This window comes from Podarcis filfolensis (genome assembly GCF_964270895.1).
Source record: "Podarcis filfolensis genome assembly, chromosome: 16".
NCBI lineage: Eukaryota > Metazoa > Chordata > Lepidosauria > Squamata > Lacertidae > Podarcis > Podarcis filfolensis.
The window spans coordinates 19,459,010-19,482,975 of NC_139620.1; the positions used below are offsets into that span (position 1 = coordinate 19,459,010).

General features: G+C 48.3%; 1 long non-coding RNA gene across 1 annotated transcript; it reads left to right on the forward strand.

The window, feature by feature from the left end:
* The first annotated feature begins 949 nt into the window (after nucleotides 1-949).
* Nucleotides 950-19,678, forward strand: LOC310751474. The gene is made up of 2 exons (XR_014542537.1): nucleotides 950-1,020; nucleotides 18,240-19,678. It is a non-coding gene; the product is annotated as an uncharacterized lncRNA (long non-coding RNA).
* Nucleotides 19,679-23,966: the final 4,288 nt, after the last annotated feature.

Sequence of the window (23,966 nt, forward strand, 5' to 3'; positions counted from 1 at the left end):
AAAAAAACATTGGGGTGCCCAGGTAAGTCCCTCCCCACATAATCAATCACAGGATGGGGAGCACCCACACCGTTTGAATGGCAATGCAAATCAACTTTTTTGGGGGGCGGCGCCCCTTAAATATTTCATTGATGGGGCAAAGGGACTTCGGCCCCCTAGAAGTTGGCACCTATGGAGGAAAAAATGAGAGGAGCAACACAGACGTCCGTGAGAGGGAAAGAAAAACAAGGAAGGTGGAAAGAAGGTGTAAGAGCAGGAGGACAGGTAAGAGAAAGAAAAGGAAGGAGAAAGGCGATAGTTGAGAGAGAGTAGGAAGAAAGAAAAAAAGAAGGATGGCACAGAGAGAGAGAGAGAGAGAGAGAGAGAGAAGAGGAGACGGCTGCCCCGAAAGAGTTAAGCCTCCCTCGCTCGCTCCCTCCCTCCTCGGCCGCGTCTCTCCCTCGCCGCCGTCTTGCGGCCGCCCCGTCGGGGAGGATGATCTCAGCCAGCATGTGACGCCCGAGCGCGCCACGCTCCGCGCCAGACTGACAGCCGCGGCGGCAGCAGCCTCAACAGCAGCAGCGGGAAGAGCAGCGGCGGCGGCGGCGGCGGCGCATCGGCTGGCGTGGCGGCGCGTCTCGGGGCTGGCGAGCGGCGCTGGGCTGGGCGGCGAGGGCGGCGGAGGCGAGGGCGGCGGGGCGCCGGGCCTGGCCACCATGTGCCCGTCGTGCGCCTCCTCGCTGCCCGGCCGCCCTCCGGCCGCCGCCTGCTTCTGCGCGCAGAGCAGCCCGGGCCGGGCGCGCGTCTCCGGGGCGCAGCTCACGGCGGCGCGCCTGCGGGCCATCGGCGATGAGCTGCAAGCGCGGACGGCGGCCAGGAAGGCGGCGCGGGGCCGCCGGGCGTCCGCCGCCGCCGGCACCGGCCTGGCCACGTCCCTGGCGCTGCTGGCCGCCTTGGCCTGGCTGAGCCGCCGGGGGCGCGTGTAGGGCGGCGGAGCGACGGCGCCTCGACGGGCGGCCCGGCGAGTCAGCGGCACCGGCGGTAGGTGAGGGGCCCGGCGAGGCTCGTGGTGGCAGGGACGACCTTGGGGATCCAGGCAGCGGGAGGGGGAATCTGGGGAGCTCGGTCCTGTTTCCAAGTGGGAAGCAGCTGCCAGCCCGTGTCGGCAGTACTGAGCTGGAGGGGTAGAAGGTAGCTGCTTGCCCTGTTCCTGTTTCATTCAGCTCATTACCTTTAAGACTGGAAGCTTGTTTTACTTTTTATGTGGAGAGCACCACAGCCCAGTGGTTAGAGCATCGGCTTGGGCCCGAAGTTCAATCCCCAGCATCTCCAGGTAGGGTTGGGAGAGACTTTGTGCCTGAAACGTCTGCCAGTCAGTGTGGACAATGGTCTAACTTGGTGTAAGGCAACTCCCCATGTTTAATCCAGCCCTTTATCCAGAGCCTTGAGGACTAGAAACTTCCCTCCCCCAAAAGCGCCATAGCTCAGTGGTAGCACACCATCAGCTTTGCATGCCAAAGGTTCCAGGTTCAATCCCTGCTAGGAGACAGCCCTGTTGGACACCCTGGAGAGTTGTTGCCGGTCAATGTAGACAGTACTGAGCCAGATAAAACAGCTTGGCTTAAGGCAACGTCCTATGTTCCTCTAAGTCTAACCTTTCCTGGCATGATTGTAGATTTATTGGAGTTGGGTCCCCCAGCTGGAGCCACTTCCCATGTTATGAAATGAGTGAGGGCGCAAGCACGGGGCAGGAGTCCACATTGGAGAGCCTAGTAGCACCTGGAAGACTCGCAAAGTTAATTGTGACACAAGCTTTCCTGAACGAGAGTCCATGGGGGATTCTAGCCCACGGAAGCTGGCAATGTGATATGATTCTATGTTTTGTTAGTCTTTGAAGGTGCCACACAGGACTCTTTGTCTTCAAGAAGCTGGCAGGACTCCCCCCCCCCTTTTGAAAACATAGCAATAAACATCTTCTGATGTGCATGCACACGAAAGCTCATACCAAGAACTAACTTAGTTGGTCTTTAAGGTGCTACTGGAAGGAAAAAAAAAATTGTTTCATCTTCTGATGGTAATCTAAAGCCATGTTTCTTTTGCACTGGCTTCACCTGCTCGGGATCCGACAGATGTTGTTGTACTACAACTCCCATCGGCGCTGCCCTGGTTGGTTGAAGGGTGCTGTAGCATATCTCATTTGTGGGGTAGTTCCCTGAGCTGCAAATGAGGAAGCTTCCTAGCTGGGATATTGTCTTTGCATTGAACCTGTTAGGTGGTTTTCAGTTAGCGTTTCCACCTGGAAATAATGATACTGATCTACCTGGTAGGGTTGTTGTAAAGATTACAGCTAGAAAATGCTCATTAAGCCTTTTGAGCCCTGGGAAGCGCTCGACAGGTGTTAAGTCAGATGGCGATGATGCGTTTCATATATAACATGGCATGCTTGCATTGATGTGACCTGATATTAAATTCCTTTCTCCCCCTCCAATATAAAACGCACAAATAGTTTGTGGAAATCCTTGCTACGAGGCACAGAGAGGGCAATTGCTTTAAACGGCTTTTAAAAAATGTTTACATTAGGAGTATTTATTGATGGGCAGCTATGCAGATTCAGTTAAGAAAGTGAATGAAAAGGGCCTTAGGAAAACATCCACAGAGCTGCTGGCCACAGTGCCTAGGTGGAGCCTCCACATTCAGCGGCACTCAACCTGTGAGTGTCAGTTGTTGGGTGGCTGGGAAACAGGAGCAGGAGACATGCATTCATGTCTTGCTTGTGGCTTTTACTGTGGCAAAGAGGACCAGCCAGTCTGGTGGTCTGATCCCCTTTTCCATGTTGCATGTGCGCAGTGTCCAAACCTTTCCTGTAAACTTCACCAGAGCTGATGTGGCTTACAGATGAGACATGGGTAGATTGCCTTCGAAGAGAGATGTTGGACACAGAGCATCACCAGTGACAAGATACCTTTTGCGAGATCTGCTTTCTCGCCTCTGCTTCCTGCCCTTAAAGATAACAGGTGGGATCTTTAAGACAGAACTGGGGAGGAGGACCGTAGCTCAGTGGGTAGAGTGCATGCTTAGTGTGCCAAAGGTCCTGAGTTCAATCCCCAGCATCTCCACGTAGGGCTGGGAGAGATCCCTCACCTTGGAGAGCTGCTGCCGGTCAGTGCAGACCATGCTAAGCTCAATACACCAATGGCCTGATCACATATAGAGTAACTTCCTAAGGTGCCAGCGGCAACTGACCAAGGTGGTTGCGGCGAGTGTGGCAGCTCCAGGATAGAGAAGTGAGGGTTTGCTGTCAGTAGCTGGCGTAGCTGGAAGCTTCTGACCCTAAGCCAGGGACCTGTTCCAGCCACCCTGCCTGCCAGCGGCTGCCCCATTTAATGTGCAAATTCCCAGTTGGCTCGGCCGGCCGAGTGGGAGGAAGCTTGGGTGAGAGGCGGATGCAGGACCCAAGCTCTCCCAGGCAGGTGTGTCTGTTGGCAGCCAGCGCCAAGCCTTGTGAGCTAAGACACATGCATGCCTAAGGGAGGGAAAGGGGTGCAGAAGTTGCAGAGACAGACACACCGTAGCTTATTGGCAGAGTGCATCATTTGCATGCCGAAAGTCCTGGGTTCAATCCCTGACATCTCCAAGCAGAATCGTAGAGTTGCCAGGGTCCCTATCATCTAGTCCAACCCCCCCCCCACAACACAGAAATATGCAGCTGTCCCAAGTAGGACAGGGAGAGACTCCTGCCTGAAATCTTGGGGAGCCAGTGCCAGTCTGTATCTGCAATACAGAGCTAGATGGGTCAAATGCCCTGACTCAGTATAAGATATTCCTCTGTTTCTGGGGCTTGATGGAAGGGGCGTAGTTCAGGAACAGTGCTCTGCAGAAGATCCCTAAATAGTATCTCTATTTAGGATACTTCCAGCTGACCTGCTTACTGAGCACTCATCCTTATTTTTTTATTGATTGGTTCATTAATCACCTTCCACACCCACGTCTCAAGGCGATATATAATGAAATGCAGTTAAAAACAGCAGCACAGAAAACAGCTCAGGACCAGGTTAATTGAGAGACTGCCTTCTCCCTTATTTGTCCACTAGGTTACTAAGGTCTGTGGGAGAACGTCTCGTGCAAGCCCCAAAGATCTCAGAAACACCTCCCCTTTGCAGTAATTCATAGCAGGGCCTTCTCCGTGGCTGCCCCTTTTCCATAGAGCAGCATCGCGGCCAGGATGTGGCAGATGCTCCTGCTAGCTGCACTTTTTGGAAGCAGTTTGAAGATGTTTTTTGCTCCGATAGGCTTATTATGTTTGTGGGGTGATCAAATGCCATACTTATTGAACAGTCACTCTGATTTGTTTGTGGGAAGGTTAGAGGTTTGTGGCAACAGAGCAAGAGTTATCCAGTGCCTTCCGGTCCATTTCCCCTTCACTTTCCTTACTGCAGAAAGTCCGAGATCTTTTGGGGAAATGGGTTTGTCGCCCCAGGCCCCCCAGCAACAGCACAGCAGGGCTTTACCGGGATGCAACTGAATCTCACATGGAAACAGTGTGGGAAAACCTCCTCAAAGAGGATTGTGGATTAAGTGATAGGAAGGCCCTCTTGCAAGAGATCTTAAAAGAGAGTTGGCAAGAAATCTGAGCTGGTGTAAGGCACCGTCTGATGTGCCTAAACGCTAATTCCATCAAAACTAGACAAAGCTCTGCTTGAATTGATTGGGGTTCGAATTTCACCCAAAGACTGCCAACCAGATATTTTCTTTCTTTTTTAAAGAAAACACAAAACCTTATAAAAAACAAACCAATAACAGATCAGCACCCTGAGTGTAACAGTTTGAACACCTTACTCTAAACTGGAAACTCTTGCTGGATGGAGGCAGGGATTTCTCTGGCATCTTTGCTATTTGCTGAAAGACACAGCCTCTTTACCCTGGGCATTTGACAGGTGAGGTGTTGTGTTTTGCAGGACCTACCTCTTGGGCTGAAGTTCTGCACTCTTCCCTTCCCTTTGAAGCGGTTTTCTTTGTTCTGCAGTGGTTCGATCTGCTTTTATAACTCTGTGCTGTACTGTTGCCACCTGCCCTGGGACCTTATGGTGAAGGGCGGATAAGAAATCCTATCAATAAAAATAAATAAAACCCTCTTTCTTCTTGATACGAGGGCAGAAACTGATTTAAAGCAGGAAATTGACAATTGGATTTCCCTAGAGGATTTTTTACACTTTAAAGTGCCCAGGAAGGGGTTTTTGGTTCCCTTTTTATTAGAGTATCAGCATTAGGAGAGGGTGGGTGTTCACCCCTCTCCTCTCGTATCTCTCCCCCCAATCTAAATTGCCCACTCCCCTCTAAGCTATGATTAGTCCTGGTCCAGAACAGTGGAGAGTGGAGAGGAAAATATTTTCAGGGTGGAAGAATGTATTTCCTTTTTTTTTTGCTCTAAGGAACTGATACCAATTTAGAGAGTTGGGTGTGTTTTTGTTTGGGGGAGGTTAAATTAGATGGGGGTGGGGAAGGTTAAATACTAACCTCCCTCGCTGTCAGCACTGTTGATCTGAGGAAGATCAGAGTCCTTTACAGCTACTTTATAGTAAGAAAAATAAAGGCAGGTCATGGGCATTCTTGCATCAAGCCCAATTTAAGTCTCCAGCATTGCAAAGCCTGTTCCTCTCTGTATGAGCAGGAAGACAACTTTAGTTGTTTTCTAAAAGGGTGCCCATGTGGATGTCCTGTTTGAATTGGTGGTAGATATTTTGCTCAGTGGTAGATGTGTTGTGTGAATTTGGTTTTGGCTCCCATCATTTACACTTCCAGGAGGAAACCACCAAACGAAAAGCAGCCGTCCTTTGAAATCCACACCTCTGAATTTGGGGGTGCATGTCTCCAACCCAACAGAGTCCAGGAAAAAAAATGCATCTGTTATGGGAAAGTGTGCCTGAAAATGCATACATTAGTGAAACTAATATACAAAGATACCGGTACATTGTATTTTAGGGGGAAATTGCTTGCAAAAAGTGTGCCTTTGAATCAGTATTGTACACAAAACATGTGTATATGAGGAGAAATTTGCACCAAAATGCTGATGAATATTGTGGGGGGGGGGGACTGATGTGGGAAATTGGAAAACTGATGCAGAAAAATGGGAGACTAAAAATTCAGATTGGAAGAATTAGATAAACTACAATTGACAGATATGCCCATCACCAGTGCATAGACCAAGTAGTTTGCATGCAGAAGGTCCTGACTTCATTCTCTTTCATTTCCAGTTTAAAAAAAGATCTCGGTGTGTTTCAGTAGACCACAAACTTTGCTAACCAGATTACCTATCCTGGCCCTGGTTTAGCCCTTCTCTCAATATTTCTGCAAAACACAAGTGGCTTATTGTACAAAGTCCTAATCTTCTGCTTGATAGCTACCGGTTAGCGGTAGCCGATTGCTATAAGGACTCCATGCAGTTCTCATTGTAAATCTGGTCTCTTGCCTAGCTGAAAAACTGAAAAGCAAATACTAATAAGGTTTGAAAGCAGGAGAACAAATTTGCAGACAAGTGGGATCCTTTTTGCATTACATGGCCCATCTCTGAGGTGTAATACAATTTCCACTTTCCCAAAAAATTGTTTTGGTTAGATTTGTTACTGAGGCATCAACTTCCCTGGCGAAAGCAGTCCCTGATGGTCAAGGCTGAAATGGATGTATTCTGTGTGCTTGTGAATTTTCCCTGCTAGCATGTAGCAGATTGCCGGGCCCTGTGTTGTTATGGTTATGCTAACATCCTTTCATGTCATTGTGTACGGTTTGACACTGCGATGTCATGGATTGATAAATAAAAATGTGTGAGAAAAGATCTTGGACAGCAAAACCCTGAAAGAGCTGCTCTGTCTGTCCTGAGATCGAGGAGAGCTGCCGCCGTTCAGAGCTGACAGTTCTGGGCTCAGTGGCCTAAGTGGCCAATTCATGTTAGGGATGCGGGTGGCGCTGTGGTCTAAATCACTGAGCTTCTTGGGCTGGCCGATCAGAAGATTGGCAGTTCAAATCCGCACAATTGGGTGAGCTCCCGTTGCTCTGTCCCAGCTCCTGCCAGCCTAGCAGTTCGAAAGCACGCCAGTGCAAGTAGATAAATAGGTACCGCTGTGGTGGGATGGTAAACGGCATTTCCGTGTGCTCTGGTTTCCATCACAGTGTCCCGTTGCGCCAGAGGTTTAGTCATGCTGGCCACATGACCCGGAAAGCTGTCTGTGGACAAACGCTGGCTCCCTCGGCCTGAAAGCGATATGAGCACTGCAACCCCATAGTCGCCTTTGACTGGACCTAACTGTCCAGGGGTCCCTTACCTTTACCTTTTAGTGTAATAACCCCCAAAGCTATTGAAGGCTAAACTGCCCATGCTGGGTGGAAGTGCCTGTGGATATCACTGGGCAGCAGGCATGCCATCCTCTTATCAGATCATTCCTCCTCCTAAATGTCTGCTTGGATGGTGGTTTTGAACCTTTTCCAGCTCTTTCTGTCTCTCTCTTGATCCAAGCATCTTCCTCTGCTCTCCCTTTTTCGGGGGGTACAATGCACAATCAGGAACGGGAAAGTTCTCTGGGGACAAAGGCCACAACACAGGATCCCCATCATGCCTTCCTTGTCAAAAGGCATCATGGCAGCAAAGAATGGACCGCATCTCATTAAGCAGACTTTTCCCAAAGTGCACGCTTCAATTAATTTGCGGCACGTTAAAGGAGTTAACGAGTCTGTTGCTTTTGCCAGGGTGCGGTGCAGGGAACAATAAGCGCACTGCAGTGTCAAGGCAGCAGAATCAGGTTTGTTATGTATTTGCACCTAGTTGTCAAAGACTATCGGAAGCAAAAAGGTTGGCAGTGTAAACGTCCTCCGAGGTAACCTCAGGCTGAGTTAGCCCGGGTCCACTTCAGGGGTGGTAGCTCAGTGGAATGGCATCTGCTTTGCATGCAGAAAGTCCTTGGTTCGATCCCCAGCATCTCCAGGTAGGGCTGGCAGAGAATCCTATCTGAAACCCTGGAGAGCCGCTAACAGCTGAGGTAGGCAATATTGAGCTAGGTGGATTGAGGCTCTGTATTTGTTGTTGTTTAGTCGTGTCCGACTCTTCATGACCCCATGGACCAGAGCACGCCAGGCACTCTTGTCTTCCACTGCCTCCCGCAGTTTGGTCAAACTCATGCTGGTAGCTTTGAGAACACTGTCCAGCCATCTCGTCCTCTGTCGTCTCCTTCTCCTTGTGCCCTCCATCTTTCCCAACATCAGGGTCTTTTCCAGGGAGTCTTCTCAAGAGGTGGCCAAAGTATTGGAGCCTCAGCTTCAGGATCTGTCCTTCCAGTGAGCACTCAGGGCTGATTTCCTTCAGAATGGAGAGGTTTGATCTTCTTGCAGTCCATGGGACTCTCAAGAGTCTGCTCCAGCACCAGAATTCAAAAGCATCAATTCTTTGTCGATCAGCCTTCTTTATGGTCCAGCTCTCACTTCCATACATCACTACTGGGAAAACCATACCTTTAACTACACGGACCTTTGTTGGCAAGGTGATGTCTCTGCTTTTTAAGATGCTGTCTAGGTTTGTCATTGCTTTTCTCCCAAGAAGCAGGCATCTTTTAATTTCGTGACTGCTGTCACCATCTGCAGTGATCATGGCACCCAAGAAAGTAAAATCTCTCACTGCCTCCATTTCTTTCCCTTCTATTTGCCAGTAGGTGATGGGACCAGTGGCCAAGATCTTGGTTTTTTTGATGTTGAGCTTCAGACCATATTTTGCACTCTTCTCTTTCACCCTCATTAAGAGGTTCTTGAATTTCTCCTCACTTTCTGCCATCAAAGTTGTGTCATCTGCATATCTGAGGTTGCTGATATTTCTTCCAGCAATCTTAATTCCGGCTTGGGATTCATCCAGCCCAGCCTTTCGCATGATGAATGATTAGGCAACTTCCAATCCACCTACCACATCAGCAAACATGAAACACCCCCATTTTTCTTTGCATCACGCCTCTTTAAAAAGGAATAAATGTTCTCCTCTTAACAAATGTTGAAATAAGGCAAATGAGAGACAAGACGAAATGGATTTACTGACGTCATTAACATAAAATGACGTCAAACCTAAATGAATAAAGGCGTGAAATAAAACTCTGCACCCCCAAATCTTTCCGAAAAGGCACAGCAGTCTCTCATAAGAGTTATCTGCTTTCATCCGGACAGCAGAATTGGGCTGGGGAGGGGTTGGGGGGAGCAGGAGGGAGCCTGTGTGATCCTTTTTATTAATAGCCTTCTGTGCCTGCCCAGGGAAGCGTTTAAAAAACATGATTTCATGATTATCTTTGAGGCTCTGTCACATGCACAAACCAAATGGGCCCTGCAACAAAATGTTGCTGCTTAGACTTGCTTCCTTGCAGGACGGTCGATATTCACAGTTCTTAGCAGTTTGCTAAGGGTGCTGCGAGTTGTGAGAAGACCTCTTTCTGCTCTCAGAGCTACAATTCCCAGAGTGGTTTAACAATTAATTCTTCTTACTGGGGAACTCTGGGAATTGCAGCTCTGGGAGGAGACTAGAGTGTTATCCCAGCACCTCTCAGCAGCACCTTTAACAAACTACAGTGGTACCTCTGGTTACGAACTTAATTCGTTCCGGAGGTCCGTTCTTAACCTGAAACCGTTCTTAACCTGAGGTAACACTTTAGCTAATGGGGCCTCCCGCTGCTGCCGCTCCGCCGGCACACAATATCTGTTCTCATCCTGAGGTAAAGTTCTTAACCCGAGGTACTACTTCCGGGTTAGCAGAGTCTGTAACCCAAAGTGTTTGTAACCCGAGGTACCACTGTACACTTCCCAGATTCCTTTGGGGAAAACCACAATGGTTTAAAGTTGTATTGTACTGCTTTAAGTGCGTAGTGCAGACGCGGCCTTAGAAGGAACGATGCTCACCTGTTTGACCGCTTCATTCTGCAGAATTAGCCTTTTACAAGGGCCACGTAATGTTTCTTTTGCCCTTGCAAGAAATAGCTCCTTCGGTGTGGTGGCACCTGCTTGTTGGAACTCCCTGCCCATTGACATTATTAAGCAGGTGCCTTTGCTGTATTGTTTTTGGTGCCTGCCAAAACCTTTTCTTCTTCCTTTTATCCTAGCATGTGATTGTAAATGTGCAATTATTAACGCGCAATTTCATCATGCATAATTGTTTCAAAACGACCAATTTTATTTATGTTTTGGATAACACGTCAACTGGTTTTTAATGCTTTGCTTTCATCCGGATGGTTTAAATGAACGGGGTTTTTTAAATTGTTCATGGTAAGCTTAAGAGGCCGAGTAAGCAGTACATACCTTTTGCTAAGTAAGAAATAAATAAAATAGAATAAATTCGGCTTATATGAGAAAGAATGTAGGAAAAGGCCATTTCCCCCACCCTCCCCACTGTAGAAAACACACACTATAGCTAAGTTAGTCATGGCCGCCTGTCCGAAAAGAGGCTGGGAAGCAAGGCAGGTAATAATAAGAATGATAATAATTTTATTATTTATACTCCGCCCATCGGAGACTGGTGTATAAATGAAGAGACACTCTGGCAGAGAGACTAGGCTTTATACTGTATTTACTTGAATGTAATGCACACCTTTTTTGGCAAATAACATCATGAAAATTAGGGTGCACATTAGATTGGATGGCACCAGCAAATACTTTTTTTTTAGTTTCAAGGTTTTGAAAATTGAGGTGTGCATTAGATTCAATGGCGCATTAGATTCACGTAAATACGGTATTATAGGAGCAGGTGGAACCCCATTGGCCCTTTGTGTCACCTGATCCCTATTTCACTGGTAGCTCTGGCGCCTCCTGCTGGTCACCAAAAGCATCAATGTCAATGGGCTGAAAATTTTGGGAGCCATTATTCCAAGATGGTGTCGCTCTTCTTCCTTACATGCTGGTGGCTACGTGGCTGCTTTCTCCTCCTGGAAGTATTCCCTGGGCGCCACGCAGCAGTTACAACTCGGAGTGATAAATACTGTGTGGTGTTTGTCTGCCTGCGCGATCCCTGCAGGATCGAGGAACACAGGTGGCACGCCATCAGTCCTGTAATTACTATATTATTTATTTATCCCTACAGCTAATTAAGTATATTAGACTTAATGTAAGTTCCAGAACCTTGTCCTGAACGCTGGGGGATCGGTCCTGGAACATGCGGAATAATTGCACACGCCGCACGCAGACAAAGCTTTCTTGCACTGAGTCAGAACGTTCCCTTTAGGTGGCCCAAGAAGTATCCGTTCTAAGCTGTCAGCTCAAAAATTAGGGTGGAGGTGATGAACTGTTGGGGGGCTCAAGGGCCACATTCCCTATGCCAGGGGTCCCCAAACTAAGGCCCGCGGGCCGGATAAGGCCCGAGGGACTCGTTTATCCTGAGGGGACAGGTTATCCAAACCTGACTGTGTAGTCACCCCAACTAGACCCCAAAACTTCCCAAATTCTTTCTTTGAGGATGCAAACTTAAAATGCATTAGCTTGAGCTGTATAACACAAACTAGCTGAATAAACAAAGCCTTCTGTTTCTCAGTCCATGAAGGCGTAATAGATGGCCTTGTCAGTCCCGAGTGGAGACAGGATGGCGCATCCAACTTATCTTACCGGATGCAACTATCCTGACCACGCAGTGGCGTAGCGTGGGTTGTCAGCACCCGGGGCAAGGGAAGTAATTTGCGCCCCCTAACCTGTGGATTTGCGCCCCCTAACCCTAACCCCCAGATGTTGCGCCCGGTGCGGCCGGCCCCCCCTGCACCCCCCACGCTACGCCACTGTGACCACGCTGACGCACAGACCCCGGAAATGGCGCCAGGAGTGCCAGATAAGAGTACAGAAACAATTTCTATTCATGCTCAAGGGTGCAAACTTACGTGTACAAACTCATGAGGCTGGATTCCTGGAGAGGGGGAAAGGGGACCTTGGGGACCCCCACCACTGCCACCCGCTCTTACCGGTGCTGCGCTGCGCGGCTGCCCACTTCCGGGTTGGAGGAGCACCAGAAACAGCTTGTGCGCATGCGCAAGTGTTATTTACACATGCGCAAACGTTATTTCCGGTGCACATCCAGGTCGGAGGAGGCCCATGCACATGCACACAAGCTATTTCTGGTGCTTCTGCGACCCGGAAGTGCGCCGGAAATAGCGTGTGCGCACGCGTATGGGCACGCGCTCCCTGCCCTCTGGCCCACCGCGCGATCGGCGCTGGAGACACCAGCCCGAGGCGCAGTAAGTTTGCTGACCTCTGCCCTATGCTCTGCCTCCACGTTTGGAAGCAGCAATGCTTCTGAATGCCAGTTGCTGGAAACCACAGGAGGGGAGAGAGCTCTTATGCATGGATCCTGCTTGCAGGTTTCAAATGGACATCTGCTTGGCCTCCCTGAGAACAGGATGCAGGATTAGATGGACCATTAGACCAGAGCTTTCCAAACTGTGTGTCGCGACACGTTAGTTACACACCTGTAGTGTGTAGGTGTGTCGCACGAATGCTCAAAGGGGTTAGTTTAATCTCTGGTTAAATGGAGCTTAAACAGAGCAATGGATAAATTTTTGAAACAACAAAGATCAGCTTTGCCCAAGGCAACAACCAGGGGAAAGAAAGACATAACATCTTACAAGGACAGGAAGAAACAACATGGACAGAATAATTGCCACACACAGGGAGAACAAGGATATAGTTTGGGTTCCTCACTTGTGGTTTTATAAATCATTTAATGTGTCAACACGAATAGAAGTTATTCATATTGCAGTTGTTGTATAAGGGATTATTATTACGACCGGAATGTAATGGAAATTAATAAGATTTTGGAACATAGAAATAAAGCAAATAATCAAGCCATCAATTCTAGCACAAAGTTATATAATTTGATATTTGAACTACTGGTATTAATAATTGTATTATAAATTGGTATTATTATAATGAGGCTACTATTGGATTGCAATTGAAAACTAGTAAGAATTATTATCAGAGAGAGAAATAAAAGTTTAACCTCTGGTTTGCTAGTAAAACTGAATTACTGCGTCACAAAATGATGCATGTGTAAAAAAGCGTGTCACCAACGTGAAAAATTTGGAAAGCTCTGCAATAGACTGATCCCACATGGTCTTACTATGTTCTTATACTCAATGACCAGGGATGATGGGAGTTGTAGTCCAAAACACCTGGAGAGCACCAGGTTAGGGAAAGCTGGCATAGATGATGGGCCAGTGGTCTGACTCAAGATGACAACTGCCTCTCTTCCTAAAACAGGGCCTGAACATTAGAGGCTGATTTCAGGCTTCCAGCTATAATGATGAAAACATTTCAAGATTTCCAACAGGTTCAGAAATTCAGGAATATTTCTTTCTCCTGAACTTGATTTGGGGGAGTGACCAACAAGGTTTTATTGCAATCAAGTGGCGTATAAATTTTATTAAGTAAAAATAAATTAAAGGGGAAAGTCTTCAGGCAGTACATAATTAACCTAGAAAATTGATTTGCTGCCCGCAGAGCTCTCCAGGTTATTTTTGCTGCAAGCAGGAGTTTGATACCGTAAAACTTGGATCTGGCCAGGGACTTGGGGCCAGATAATGTGCATTGCATGGGAGATTTGTGATTCCTCTGTGAAGGAAGGGGAGGGAACGTAGGGCAAACAGCACAGTGGGTGGATTTTGACTGAGGAAGAAAAAGCAAGTACAGAACAGATAAACACTCAAGTTCTGTGAACAAAATTTGTTGTTTCTTTCTTTCTTGCTGCATTTATATCCTACTTTTCCTCCAAGGAGCTCTAAGTGGCATACACAGTTCTCCTCCATGCAGTTTTACACTCAAAACAACCCTGTGAGGTGGGTTAGGCTGAGAGGCAGCAACTGATCCGAGGCCACCCAGCAAGCTTCGTGGCTGAGCAGTGATTCGAACCCTGATCTCCCAGGTCCTATTCTAGAGGTCAGCAAACGTTTTCAGCAGGGGGCCAGTCCACTGTCCCTCAGACCTTGTGGGTGGCTGGACTATATTTTTATGGGGGGGGGGATGAACGAATTCCTATGCCCCACAAATAACCCAGAGATGCATTTTAAATAAAAGCACACATTCTACTCATGTAGAAACACGCTGATTCCTGGACCGTCTGCGGGCTGGATTTAGAAGGTGATTGGGCCGGATCTGGCCCCTGGGCCTCAGTTTGCCTACTTATGTCCTAGTCCAACACTCATAACTAGTACAGTGGTTCCTTGGGTTAAGAACTTAATTTGTTCTGGAGATCCGTTCTTAACCTGAATCTGTTCTTAACCTGAGGTACCACTTTAGCTAATGGGGCCTCTCGCTGCCGCCGCACCACCAGAGAACGATTTCTGTTCTCATCCTGAAGCAAAGTTCTTAACCTGAGGTACTATTTCTGGGTTAGCCGAGTCTGTAACCTGAAGCGTCTGTAACCTGAAGCGTCTGTAACCCGAGGTACCACTGTACACCACCACTGGCAACCTTCAACTGTGATTTCAGCCTTTAAGAGAAGTTGGATTGTCTCATGTGCAGCTTGGCTCACAGATGGAACGAGAGAAGATCACTGAGCCTTCAAGCTCAATGGCACTCTATCTTGGAATACCAGGCGATGGGGGCAGTGGAGCGCTTGAGTTAAGGGGGCTAATGGCTGGCTCCATTCCTTTTCGTGACGTTTTGGACCAGCGGTTCCCAAATGTTCCACTTCCCCCGACCCTCCCCATGGACCATTTGGGAACGTCTGTGTTAGACCCCCTTAGCTGCTGTCGTGTGCTATAGCGATGGGAGGGAGCTTAGTTAAGTCAGGTGCTGCCTCTTTGAGTCAGGGAACAATGGCTGTTTTCATTAGGGATAGCCAAGGCCATGTCCTTCCGCTGCTGCGGACTACAACTCCCATCATCCCTGACCATTAGGTGTGCTGGCAGGGGTGATGGGAGTTGTAGTCCACGATAGCAAGAAGGCACCGAGTAACAAAGAGGGGGATAAAACTGCATGGCAGCATTCTCATTTATTGAACTGCCTTGCAAGGATTCCACCACCTCCATATTGGAGAGAGGCTGTTGTCAGGAAGAATTTGGGCCACTTTTGTAGGTGCTGAAGGTGTTCGGGAGGGGGGTCCGAGCCAGAAGAGATTGTGCCGTCTCTTGGCGGCTGAACGGTGAGAGATCGAAGCCGTCCAAACTCTTCTGGGTGAAGTTCCAAGGCTGGGGCACAGATGCGAATGAAACCGTATGGTGGGATAATTAACTAGACAGCTCGTGCAGCCCAGAGCCCGCCCGCCCACCCCACCTCACCAGCTGTGTTAATTTATATCATTTCTTCCGCCTCGGACTTATTATTGCATCTTTGCAATCCGTCTCTGTCTCGCTTTGTTTCAGTTTATGGGCAGCTCGTGTTCGCTTTGAAGGTCACAGCTAAAACAGCACATGTGGCACCTGTAACAGAGCCAGTTCTGTCAATTGAAGTGGTCGAGAAGGCATAGATCTGGTTAGGCCAGAGTTGCAAAAACTTGGGTCTCTAACTGTTTTTGGACTACAGTTCCCATCATCCCTGACCACTGGTCCCACTAGCTAGGGATGATGGGAGATGTAGTCCAAAAACAGCTGGAGAGCGAACCTGGGTTAGGCGATCTCGCAGGTATGGCTAGCCACCTCCACAAATTTCAGTGGGTCTACTCTGAGCATGATGCCACGCAGGATGCACCCTCTCTGTGTCGCTGGGACTCTTTCATCTCTGATTTTGAAAGGAAGTTGGGTGTAGTTGAGGAACCAGGCCTCCGCGGATTGCAGCTGTTAAATATGCAATCTGACATCACCTTGAAAGGCCCAGCCAGCCTGTCTTATGCCAGCCTGGCGCCGGCTGCCTTTTGCTCTACCAGCCTAGACGTGGCACAGTGTGTTAAATTAAAGCCCTGCTTCTCCCTGCCAGCCCCACTGCCAGCTTGGTCCACCGCCATCAGCGCTGCCAAACCTTTTCCCCGCTGTCAGCTGCTGGGGCCGACGTGGGGCCGCGCAGTCAACGTTTTCAGCAGAGTTAATTATCTGCATTCAGAATTGGACTGATAAGATTTCCGGAGGCATCTCGTGCTGGGCAGTGCAGAAGTCCAAAAAAAACACCCAACCCCAAAACCAGGCAAAGGCTGGAGGCATCGCCTTCGCGATGGGGCTTGGCCAGCTGACTCAGCAGCGAGCAATGTTTTAACATGATAAATAGGAAGCTCGCGGGATTTCTCTCTCGTGCTCCTGCTTTCGGGTCAGCTGCTGGTGCCGCGAAGACAGGTTTGCTCCTTCTGTATTGCAAGTATTGGGTTAACTGGGAGGGGCCGTTGTTGTTGTTGTTGTTGTTGTTGTTGTTGTTGTTGTTGTTGTTGTTGTTGTTGTTAATACCCCAGCCGTCTGGCTGGGTTTCCCCAGCACATATAGAAACATAATAAAATGCCAAACATTTAAAACTTCCCACTACAGAGCTGCCTTTAGATGTCTTCTAAAAGTTGTATAGTTCTTTATTTCCTTGGCATCTGGTGGGAGGGCGCCACCACCGAGAAGGCCCTCTTCCTGGTTCCCTGTAACTTCATTTCCTGCAGCGAGGAAATTTCAGTTTCTCTGCTTCTCATTCCCCTCCCCCAGTCTTAAGTTCAGTTTTCCACATTTCCCCATCATTTTGCGATTCCCTCCTCCCCCAACGTCCTCGTGAAAACCTGCCAGGATTTTAGTACAAATTTCTCCTGACATCCATGCCTTTGTATGCAACTTTGCCTAATAAACGCATTTTTCGCGGAGCGGTTTCTCCCAACGTAATGCATTTTCCAGTGTGAACTGAATCGGATTCCTCCTCCATCCCTAGAGGAGATACATGGCTTTCAAGAAACCATCAGGCTGCCTGGTGCTTTTTTGTACAGGGCCTTTAAATCCTGTGCTTTGACCCCCTTGGCGAAACCCCTGCTTAGTGCGTAATCCCTAACTGCAAGTTTCTTCCTGTTAAATTCTGAGAGATGGCAAGGCTTTGGCTGGATGCAGGAGCCGCAAATGGGACCAGAGCTTGGCTGCCAGCATGTCTCATTAGTGAGTCAAATCCTGGCAATGGAGGCTCCGGTTAATGGTAATGCAGAGCCTAAGATCGCCAAATCTGTTTATTAGCATGGAGGTGTGTGTGTGTGTGTGTGGTCCTGTTGACTGATGAGGCTGAGGAGAGATTGATACTGTACACTGGGGTCTGCAGGAGCATTCCTGGATGATGTGCAGCTGATCAATAGAATATTATATTGCAAATCGCTTCAGAATCCCTTGTGGGAAGCAATCTGTAAATGACATAATTATGATAAGTAATGATAATAGGAATATAGGCACATAGGGAGCGGCCTTAAACCAAGTCCCACCAACTTGTCCAGTTAGCTCAGTATTGTCCACACTCTCTCACAGCGGCTCTCCAGGATTTCAGGCAGGAATCTCTTCCAGCCCTACCTAGGAATTGAACCCACAGCCTTCTGCATGATGCAAGGAAGATGCTCTGCCATTGAGATGCCACCCTTAACTGGGTCTGAGCTAAATTGCATGGTTATATATTTTTATATTGATGGGCAGCCCTGGAGCTCACTGGGTGGCTTTAGGCTAGTCATTGTCTTTCAACCCAGCCTACCTCACAAGGTTGTTGTGAGGATCCAACGGAAGGAGAGTGGGGAAACACCATGTGTTTCATAAGTTGACTTCCCACCCTCACCTCCACAGTGTCTTACTCAAACCTTTTCTCTTGCATTATATCTTTATCCATATTACAATGATTTTGCCATTTTTCTTCCACTGCTTTTATCTCGAATCCTGCCCGCAACTTCATTTGACTGTAATATGCTTTTTTATAGGCCTCCATTCTTCTATAAAAAGTTTATCATTTTGATCTCTTAGTTTCGCTGTCAGCTTTGCCATTTCTGCATAGTCCACCACTTTCAAATGCTACTCCTCTTTTGTTGGAGCCTCCTCTTCTTCCCATTTCTGTGCAGGTAATATTCTACCTGCCGTTGTCACGTACGTAAAGAGTTTAGCCATCTTCTTTGGAACATCCGTCCCTATAATGCCTGTAAGAAAAGCTTCTGGCCTTTGGGGGGCAGCCCATTGAAACATTATCTTCATTTCATTGCATATCAGTTCCCAAATGCCCTTAGCTTTTTTTGTTGCATGTCCACCACATGTGGAGGAATGTCCCATCCAATGTAACAATCCATTTCAAGCAAAGCTTTCCCTCCTCTTTTACACGTGTCTCTCTTTCTTTGTCCCTCTCCCTCGATCCTTTTGTAGGCTATGAAGGAAGATCTGGGTGCTTGGGAAGTTCCCCCATTCCTGCAGGATTGCAGTCCTTGAGCAGCGGATGCAGAAAGCGAGGCGGAAGAGGAAAGCTGCTGTGCAGTCCGGCGGCGAAACCGGCAGGCGTGCGCGTGAAACGCACTTTTGTACAGAAGATGAAGAAGATGAAGATGATGAGGAAGAAGAATGTAACCCTTCCGTGTGCAGACACGGGCAGCCCCTGAATGCCTTGTACAGCTGAGGTCTGAGTGGCGTGTGAGTCGCCCGCTTTAGCGACCCCCATCCCCTTGTGGGCCACTTTCGGCTACGGGATGCGGCTGTCCGTTTTCCAGCAGCAGAGTGGCACCGCCCTGAGTTTGGCATAACCGGAAGCCACTCTGGCCTGCTGCTGCTGGGCACCGGCCCGTCGATAGGGATGTGGGTCTTTTTAGCAGCCCCTGCCGAGATGCAGCCTGCGTGGGTGTATATCTATCTCTATATCTCTCTACATATGGGTGGGGGGGTGTACATACCTCTGTCTACAAGGTCTAGGCAGGAGGGGCAAAATAAGACTTCTCTGTACCTTTAGTTTGCTGGTGCTACCAATTAAGATTTTCCTGGAGGGGAGCTGCCTCCATGGTGCTATGTTGTGGTTGTTTTTCAAGCGAGCAAACGATCGTATCGTGTGGAACCAGGCGACGTGTATTTTTTTTTTTAAGGTTGTTCATATTTATAGGAAAGGAAGGAGGGGGTGCTCTGTTTATTACGTCCGTCCTTCCAGACCAGTTTGATAGCTTTAATCGAGCCTGTCTTCTGTGCTCAGTACAGATTTTCAAAGGTGCTGTTTGAAGATGACATCATTACCCACTTCATATTCTGTTGAACTACCAGGCCCATCCCAGCCCTGCGGACGTCCTTTTTGTGCACTGGAATCACAGCAGTTATATGCGATTCTACTTTTAATACAGTTTGCTTCCGCAAAAGTTTTGGGTCGGACACACTGTTTCATTTCCAATCAGTGCACGTCCCATAACTTCCTGCTGAAATCATGTCACCTTGTTTATGCCACAAATGATCTCCTGTTATTTTTATTTTTGGTCCCGCTGTAGGGCAAGAGGGCCCCCTTCAGATGGCAATAATGCAGTAACGTTGGGGGGACATCACAGAACAACTGGTAAAATGGACTGAACAGCCCAGTATAGATCCATGACTAATGCACTATTAGTGCGTCAGTGGCATGTTGCAGAATACACCTGAGCAACGACCCACAATTTTGGAGGGGGGGGTGTTGTTTTAGGTAGTATTTGCAGCGAAACAAACACACAGCATTCTCTTGTTCATTGCATTCTTACCGAGAAGGAAGGGCCTCCACTTTTGTAACTGAATGGACAGAGATGTCCACAATGCGCATTTAAAGTGCTCCTGTATCACTTTAACAGTCACGGGCTCCCCCCCCCCAAGAATCCTGGGAACCGTAGTTTGTTAAGGGTGCTGGGAATTGTAGCTCCATGGGAGGGGTCTCCTAACAACTCTCTGTGCTCTTAGCAATCTACAGTTCCCAGGGTTCTTTGAATGGGGGGTGGTGGTTAAAAGTGGCGTAAGAGTGTTTTAAAACGTATGGGGTGGACTTTTGGATGCAAAAGAAAAGGGGGAAGGGGGGGTTGGTTCACCCAGAGAATGCGGCTTGCTTCCCCCTTGAGTCAGAATGACCTACGTGGGGGTGGGGGGGAAATCACCATAAATAAATCACAGCAATGATATGCGTGGATCTGGCGAAGGGCAGGGAAGGTACTGTTTAACCAAGGTAATAGTTATTTTGAGAAGGGGGGGCACAGTCAGACCATACATTTAAAGCACTATGATACTACTTTAAACAAGTGTGGCTTCCCCCAAAGATCTTGGGAGCTGTAGTTTGTTAAGGGGGCTGAGAGTTGTTAAGAGACCCCCCTTCTGTTCCCTTCACAGGACTACAATTCCCAGATTGTGGTTTCACAATCAACCCCTTTTCCCAGGGGATTCTGGGAATTGTAACTTTGGGAGAGGAATGGGGGAGGGGATGATCTCCCAACCACTCTCAGCACCCTTAACAAACTACAGTCCCCAGGATCCTTTGGGGGAAGTGTTGAAAGTGGAACCACAGCGCTTTGAATGGATGTAGCCAGAGAGAGACTGCTGCAGTTGTTTTCTGTGCAAAAGGCTTGCTCTTTTCCTTCCCTTAGACTTCATTTTCTAAGGGATGCAGCTGTTGAGAAATGCCAGAAATTAGAAGTGATACCCAAGGATGCTAAAAGAAGCCTCCAGACCTCCAGATGTTGCTGCTGGATGGGTAATTTCAGTACCACCCCACCCTTTATCTTCTATTTATTTGGAATTTCGCAGTCAAACTCTGCTTTTCCAGTTACAGGAAAGCAGCATGCAGATGACACAAATCCCCAGTTTACGGTCACTCTAAAGGCTGGAGTTGATTCTGTTACATGGGGTTTACGATCTCAGCTTCGGGATCTGTGTTTGGTGCAGCAGAGCTTTGAAGTATTGTGTCAGGAGTGCCTCTGAGTATATACAGAGTGCCTTTCCTCCTCTGCTGCCAACTCCTTGCAACCACAGCCAGCCTCTATATTACTGGAGTGGGGAACTCCAAGCATGGTTGAGTCTTTATGCCTCTGTGTTGTGTTGTACAGCGGGCAGGGGGGTTAAAGGAATTAACTTCCACAATAATAACACAGAGAAAATTGGGGAGATGGGTGTGGTGTGGGCCCATTTCCTTTTGCTTCCCCTTTTTAGAGTGATAAAGGTGAAGGGGAGGATCTGTGAAAGAAAAAGGAGGGGAGATACTGATTAGCCAGAATGCTACTCTTGTAGGCACTAGGAAACAGCTGTTTTTAATCAGTCTGTAGGAAAAAAGCCCCCTTTATGAAGTATATCAACGATAGGATATTTGTATTAGAAATCTGAATAAGGACCATGGAAGCCTAGCCATTGCTTGTATTGTATGGGCAGCAAGTCCAAATCATAAGTGCTTTCACTGTCAACACTATAGCATTGAGTTACTGCACAGTCCATAGGTTGAATTGTAAGTCTGCCTTTGGGTTCAGTCGCTGGGTTGGCAAACATGCACGGTCTGATGGACCATTTGCGTGCGGGGGGGGTGATGGGCTTTTGGAGAGGCTGCCTGCCTCCCTGTGCAAAACTGTGGGGCGAGATGCTGAAGGAGGGACAGGGGAGCCCACGGCCCTCCGAGAGGAGCCGAGGAAGCAATTCAGTTTCCGTTTGCAAATAAGTCATTTGCAGATAGATGGCTTTTCGTTTTGCAGCAAACTGTCTCTCTTTAGATCCTGCTCCTCTCCTCTCCCTGCCCCCACCCCGGCTATTTCCTGATCAGGTGAAAAGAGAACCCTTGCTCGTGAACAGACTTTGCATAAGTGTGTGTGTTTGTGTACATGCGTGCCTAATGCGTTGCCATGGAAACCGAGCGTGGTTACAAAGGCTGAGGGATGATGTCAAACACAAGTCTCCATTGTGCGGAAGGAGCTGTAGATAAAAGGAGGTCGCCGCGATACAAAACAGCACCCAAGGATTGATCCCGTGGCCTGAGAATTCTTTGGCAAAATATCCCCCACCCCCACTTTTCATGGAAGAAGTTGTATCCTCATCAGAGGAGGTGCAGAAGGGTGCAGTTCAGATGGGGAGTGTTGTTGTGTGCAGAGGAGAGACTAGAAACTTGAGCCAGACCCCTAGCGCAGTATTGCCTGCACCGATGGGCAGCAGCTCAGGTAGCTCAGTTGGTTTGAAGGTGGTGCTGAATACACCCAGGTTGCAGGTTCGATTCCCATAAGGGTCAGCCGCATTGCAAGGGGTTGGACTAGATCAGGAGTCTGCAACCTGCAGCCCATGGGCCGCAAGTGGCCCATGGGGGGGTCGTTTAAACGGCCCCCGAGCCACCCCGGAACTGAGCCACCCCTTGGTGAGTCCCCGCTCCGTACTGTGCTAAACCGGTGCAGTGCAGAGTGGGGACTCGCTTCCGCGGCGCATCCCATCTGCGCAGATGCCGAAAATCACATCTGCGCAGACGCAATCCAGCCCACAGAACGATCTCCGCGGGAATGAACCATCCCTGGCGAAGTAAACCTTGCCAATCCCTGGACTAGATGATGCTCAGGGTCCCTTCTGACTGTGTGGTTCTCTCTGGGATTTCAGGCAATTCCTAGCCTTACCTGGAGATGCTAGAGGTCAAACCGGTGACCTTCTGCATGCAAAGCAGGTATCCCATCACTGAGCTACAGTTCAGAGAAATCAACATAAGAAGACAGATCCTTGGCTCATCTAGCTCTGCAGGTAGGGGGCATTCCCAGCCATCTCTGAGGATGTTGGGCATCCTCCTGCAATCGAAACAGATGCTCTGCCCAGGAGCTACAGCCTTTGCCCCCATTTGCTAGACTACAAATCCCATCATCCCTCTCCATTAGCCACTAGCTGGCCAGGGCTGGTGGGGTCTGGATTTCAACAACTTCTGGAGGGCAACAGGTTCCCCTGGTCAACATACCATATTTTTCACTCTATAAGACGCACCAGATGACAAGACGCACCTAGTTTTTGGAGGAGGAAAACAAGGAAAAAAATATTCTGAATCTCAGAAGTCAGAACAGCAAGAGGGAGAACAGCAGTGAAAGCAGCAATCCCTCTTGCTGTTCCGGCTTCTGGGATAGCTGCGCAGCCTGCATTCGCTCCATAAGATGCACACACATTTCCCCTTACTTTTTAGGAGGGGGAAAGTGAGTCTTATAGAGCAAAAAAATACGGTAAACCTCTGCCCACCCCTTGCAAGGGAATCACCAGTTTGAAACAAATTTCCTCCATGGATGAGTTTGGTGCACTGTGTAGGTTGTAGAGAAATGACATGAAGTAACCACTGATTTAGGATTTATAATGTATTATTATAATGCCATCAGTGCATGTGGGCTTTACAGAGGACACAGTGACAAGCTCCCTTCCCTGAGGAGCTTAAGCCAGCCAAAGTTTGACAGGTCAGGCCTGAATTCATGGATAGGCTGCCAAATAAACAGCTCATATTTTGCGGAAAACGTGCTCAGTGGTTATGTTTCCTCCTGATCCAGAACTTTTGATGATTTTTGGTTAGGCATGAGAGAGGGGCATTTGAAGTGGAAGACTTAAGTCAAGAAGGCACACCCCCACCCTCAAGACAGGTAGCAATAATAATAATAATAAAATAATAATAATAATAATAATAATAATAATAATAATAATAATAATAATAATCTAGAGAGTTTCTCTAGAATCTATGGATTTTCTAGAGTGCCATTTCTAGAATGCAGATTTCTAGTGATTCTCAGAGTGTCGTTTCTACAGTGCAGTTCTCCAGATTTCCTAGAATGCAAGTTGTGCGGGAACTGACCAATACGGGTGCATGTGTAGAATTGCAGAGACACAACAGAAGATGAAGGTGGAATGTGAGAATAGCAGGGAGCAGGGAACATTCTTTTTTATATTGGAGCACACCTCTTTGTAGGTGTGAAATGGCTTTCTGCCTCGCTTGTGGCCTTCCAGGCAGCGTCTGCCTGCCTGCAAACAGAATACTGGGTTAGATCAGAGTTTCTCAAACATGGGTTTCCAGCTCTTTTTGAACCACAACTCCCACCATCCCAAGCTAGCAGAACTAGTGGTCAGGGATGATAGGAACTGTAGTCCGAAAACAACTGGAGACCCAAGTTTGGGAAGCCCTGGGCC